The sequence below is a fragment of the Bison bison genome, unplaced genomic scaffold (genome assembly GCF_000754665.1).
Source record: "Bison bison bison isolate TAMUID 2011002044 unplaced genomic scaffold, Bison_UMD1.0 scf7180017864363, whole genome shotgun sequence".
Taxonomy (NCBI): Eukaryota; Metazoa; Chordata; class Mammalia; order Artiodactyla; family Bovidae; genus Bison; species Bison bison.
The window spans coordinates 3245858-3251039 of record NW_011494935.1 but is presented as its reverse complement, the minus strand read 5'-3'; the positions used below and the strand labels follow the sequence as shown (position 1 = coordinate 3251039).

The window sequence follows — 5182 nt, the reverse complement described above, 5'->3', positions numbered from 1 at the left end:
CACTGCGTTTGACCTGTGGGGAGACCAAGGCTGTGGGAAATTCAGAGATCTGCTTAGAGGACCTGTGGGAAGAGACCTCTCAACTGTGGTCGTGCACTTTTGCATGGTACTCCCTCTCTACCTCTCTCCAGTTTTTGGTTCAGCCAGCCATACATAGGAGCATCTACTCTGTGTAAGGCACCATGCTAGGCACTGTGGGTAAATCAAGCAAGTAATAAACTAGACTGAGCTAAGTGCCTTAGGAGATGATGATGATGGTAAAGCACCCTTCAGAGAGGACCTACTCTGTGGCAGGCACTGTTTTAGGTACTCTGTGTGCACTTACTCAAATCTTTACAACAGTGCAAGGTAGGAAATATCCCCACTTTACATATGAGGAAACTGAGGTTCAGAGAGGTCCTGTGACATGGCCAAACCCATTCAATGAATAAGCAGCATGAGTATTCAAAGCATTATTATCTGGCTCCAAAGCTTGCATCCTTCTCTCTGCATCAGATTGAGATTTAAAAAAAAAAAAAAGGGAGCAGAAGGTTCAGTGTTAGCCCTGAAGGAAATTACAGTAGAAGATACAATGTGATCAGGTTCCTGAGTGAGGCAGAGGTCAGGCAAGGGACGGCATGGCAGAGCTGTCTGGGTGAAAAGGTTCTGTAGAGGAACTCCATAGGTCAGGCTTTCTTGCCTCCCAGGCCAGCACTCAGTCTGCTGAAGATCTAAGAGCCAACTTGGTGACTAATCCTGCTTCCTTTATTTAGTAGCTGCTAATGCAACCTTGGGCAGGCTAGTAAAGTAACTAAGAATCTGAACACTGGCACCAAACAGACCAGGGTTTATGTCCCAGGCCCGTTAATTTATTAGTTGTGTGTCCTTGGGCAAGTCACTTAACCAGTCTGAGCTGTGGTTTCCTCATTTGTGACATGAAGATCATAATAGTGCCTATCTCAGAGGACTGAGGTGGGGATTAAATGTGATACTGTGTGTAGTGCCTAGCACAGTGTAATAGTCTATCAGCCAGGAGTTTAGTGCTTACCACGTGCTAGAGTAGACATTGTGCCCCAAATGCCTTATGTACATTTTCTGGTTTAATTCTGATAATAATATTATAGATGCTGTTATTATTGACATTGTAGAGATGAACAAACCCAGTCTCAGAGTGGTTGCCCAAGGCGACAGCTGGCAGGTGGTACAGCTGGTATACAGAGTACCCAGTAAATGAAACTTAAAATGAAAAAAGAATTGGGAGGTGTGAGGCCTCTGCTTCATGAGGTACGCTAGGGTCTCTGGGGACCTGAAGGAGGATTTCTGTCCCTGCTGTGGTCCAGGAGGGAGAGGAGAAGCACCCTTTCTTCTGAGCAGGAGACACTGGCTGCAGTCGAGGCATCCTCTGCCTCCAAAGACAGCAGGTCAGAGGCTCCCAGGAGTGAGGGATTTCAGCTCCCTCGGGGCAAACTTGCTTTTCTCTCTGGTGATTATAGTTTGTCAGTCTTTGGTGAGCAACGATTTCCCCAGCCCAAATATTGTAGTTGCACCGAGTCTCCTGGTAAGCGAGTGAGAGAGTGAGAGAGAGAGAGAGCTCAGAGCAGCCCTTTGCAGTAAGCTGGTGAAGATTAATTGCCAAGTCACCAGGGGCTAAAATCACATCACATGGTCCTGGAGAGCCCAGGAGCCCTGAACTGGGAGGGGTGGTGGGGTTTAAGGGGGTCAAAGCACAGGGTGTGAAAAGCCTATTGAGTCTGGAACCAAGAATGTGTCCTTTCTTCCTTATGCCCTATGCCCTAGCAGCTTCTCCTGTTGGGACAAGGTAAAAGGATCACCAACACTAGCTCACAGGGCTGCAGAGGCGAAGGGGAGTGCCTGCCGTTTTCTTGAGAGATTCTGGTTGTGCCATTATCATCCATGGGCTTTGCCCATCACTTTGTTCAGAAATCTGTGGTGGCCCCCACATTTCTCAAGAAATGGTCTTTGGGTTGCAGTCTGGTTTAAAAGCGGGCACACAGCTGTGTTTGCACCGTGCTCTTCACAAGACAGATGTATTAATAGTTGTCCACATCAGGTGTCAATGGAGATTTTGCTGGAGCTAAATCTCGTCTGAGCTGCTTTGTGTTGCCACTGCCAGGATTTACTTCTTTTTTTTTCCCCCTGAGCAATGGGTTTGCTTTCTTTCTTTTTTAATGTGGGTGTGTGTCTATATAATTTCATTTATTTATTTTTGGCTGTGCTGGGTCTTCATTGCTGCGGGGGCTTTTCTCTAGTTGCGGCAAGCGAGAGCTACTCTCTAGTTGCAGTGTGAAGGTTTCTCATTGTGGTGGCTTCTCTTGTCGCAGAGCACAGGCTCTAGGAGGCGTGGGCTCAGTAGTTGCGGTTCCTGGGCTCTAGAGAACAGGCTCAATAGCTGGAGCACATAGGCTTAGCTGTTCCATGGCATGTGGGATCTTCCCAGACCAGGGATCGAACTCGTGTTTCCTGCATAGGCAGGCGGATTCTTCAGCACTGAACCACCAGGAATCCCCAGGATTTACTTTCTAACCACACTTGTTGACATTGTCAAACATGACAAAACAAAAGTTATGGCAACAAGCTCTGTACAGCTGACTTTTCAAGGCATTGGTCCCTTTGGGCTCCACTGCTACAATCAGGACCCAGACTTCTGAAATGTCAGACTCAGAAGGACCCTACGGATCATCTGGCCCAGGGGCAGCAAAGTATAATCCCATGGACCAAATCTAGCCTTGTACCTATTTTTGTACATAAAGTTTTATGGAACACAGCCATGCCTGTTCACTTGGGTATGTCTCTGGGTGCTTTCACGGTACCATGACAGAGTTATGGAGCTGTAACAGAGACAGGCTGTCTTGCAAAACCTAAAATATCTGCTCTCTGACCCATTACAGAAAATATCTGTTGCATACTTTGTAAACACTGTTGCATCAAATGTTTGTTTATTTAATCTCACTCTCTTATTTTACATGCAGGGATACAAAAGTCCAGAAAGGGAGAGGGATTTACCTAGGGCAGAACCAGGCTCCATAGCCTGATGGTTTGACTCCTCCCCCAGGGCTTTTTATGCCACTGAGGTCATCAATTCCTGCAGCTTGGCATGGACTCAGAGTTTGAATCCTAGCTTTGGTTGACAAGATGTGTGACCTTGGGCAAGCTACATAAACTCTTTCAGCCTTAGTTTTTTCATTTGAGACTTGGGAATAATGCTTTCTATTTCTTGAGATAATGCACAGCAACATAGGTGGTTGCAAGAAGTAAAGCAACTCTAGTCTGTAATGATTTAGCCTGGGACTTGGCTCATAAAAAACACTCATCCAAAAACAGCACTACTATTATATTGATGTCCTCTGTAATATCGAGCTTCCCAGTGGTGCTAGTAATAAAGAATTCTCCTGGCAGTGCAGGAGACGTAAGAAACACAGGTTCGATCCTTGGGTCAGGAAGATCTGCTGGAAGAGGGCACAGCAACTCACTCCAGTATTCTTGCCTGGAGAATCACATGGGCAGAAGAGCCTGGCAGGCTGCAGTCCATAGGGTCCTACAGAGTTGGACATGACTGAAGCCACTTAGCACACCCACAATTTTATATGTATTAATCTTATTCCTTGCCCTCTGTCCAAATTTCAAAAGAAAAAGTGATATCCCTTCCCAGTTGTTCTTTATCTTTTTGGGTTCTAGACCTTATTGAGAATCTACTGAAAGCAGTGGACACGTTGCTTTACTCCACACTTTTTCTGAATCCCTAGTAGGGGCTCCTTCAGTGACAAATTCTTGGCAGGGCCCCTTGATCAATTGATCGCCACCCTGTTGCTTCTTATTTTTGTTTGCTCCTTCTAACTTTATCTTGGTGTAACCTCTACTACTCTTGAGCAACAGAACGAATTCAGTGTTTTACCATTGATTGTGGAGGAGAAATTGCATAGAATAAAGTAAATGGACGCTAGCCTTCTTTGTCCTCCTGGAGTTCACAGTGTAAGATGGATAATGGGAATGTGCATCTGAGGATGTAGAGAGAATTGTGCCTGACATTGAACAGTAATGCGAGTTAAATAAGGAAACACATAAATATTTGACATAGGTCTCGTGTTTCTCTGACTTCCTCTTCTTCCTCTTTTGGGTTCTTTGAACCAAACCATCAAACCTCTTTTGGGGGATTTTCACTTGTGGTGACCACCAAGTTCAGAAAGGTCTAAAAGAAGTGGTGGGAACCTTTTTCCTTGGGGGCATCTAAAAATTGTATCTGGACAAAGTGTTAGAGCCAAGCTTTGGAGTAGACAGACCGGGCCCTAGGGAGCAAGGCAAGGAAGTGATGTCATAGAGTGATCTCTGGCTTCTTTGGCAGAGGTGACTGGGCAGGACCCAGGGATCGGGGTGGACATGTTTGGGAAATGTGTGTGAGATCACGTCAGGCCCCGTGGACATGGTGGAGGAGGGAGGCCTGTGAGAAAGAGGCAGTTGGCTTTGCCCATCTCGATCGTGTCCTGAGGAACGCTGGGACAGGAAATGCCCAGCGTTTCTTTACTGTTTACTGGATGCCAGACCCACAGATTTGGAAGGTTGCCTTGGGAGTCATGAAAAGATGAAGGGAGAAGGAGGAGGAGCATTGGTTTTCTGCCTTTTGTGGGACTGCCCTGGTAAGTGCTCGGGGATAGGGTATGTGGAAGAATTTGTAGAAACTTCTAGATAGGGGGTTCCCTGGTGGCTCAGACAGTAGTAAAGAATCCACCTGCAATGCGGAAGACCTGGGTTTGACCCCTGGGTTGGGAAGATCCCCTGGAGGATGGCATGGCAACCCACTCCAGTATTCTTGCCTGGAGAATCCCCATGGACAGAGGAGCCTGTCAGGCTACAGTCCATAGGGTCGCGAAGAGCTGGACATGACTAAGCGACTGAGCACATAGCACAGAGCAGTTAGGGCATGGTATGAATTACAAGTTCTTGAAAAAGCTTCCAAATATCTCCCTAATTCTTTAGAGTACTATCCGTTTAGACATAAGCATTGCCCTCTTCCAATAGCCCTATGTTAATTAACTATGAGTATAGTTACGCATCAAGCCTGTGTCAGGCTAATTCACAGGCATCATCTTATTTAACCCTGCAAACAACACTTTTGTAGAAGACACTATTGGCTCTAATTCACAGGTGAGGAAACTGAGGATAAGAGTGATTTATTAATTTGCTCAAG

General features: G+C 46.2%; 1 long non-coding RNA gene across 1 annotated transcript in view; it reads left to right on the top strand.

Annotated features, from left to right (window-relative positions):
- The first annotated feature begins 4353 nt into the window (after positions 1 to 4353).
- LOC104999735 overlaps positions 4354 to 5182 on the top strand; it is a 13762-nt gene continuing 12933 nt past the window's right edge. The window contains exon 1 of the long non-coding RNA XR_826654.1: positions 4354 to 4631. This is a non-coding gene — a long non-coding RNA (uncharacterized LOC104999735). The remainder of the gene's footprint in view (positions 4632 to 5182) is intronic.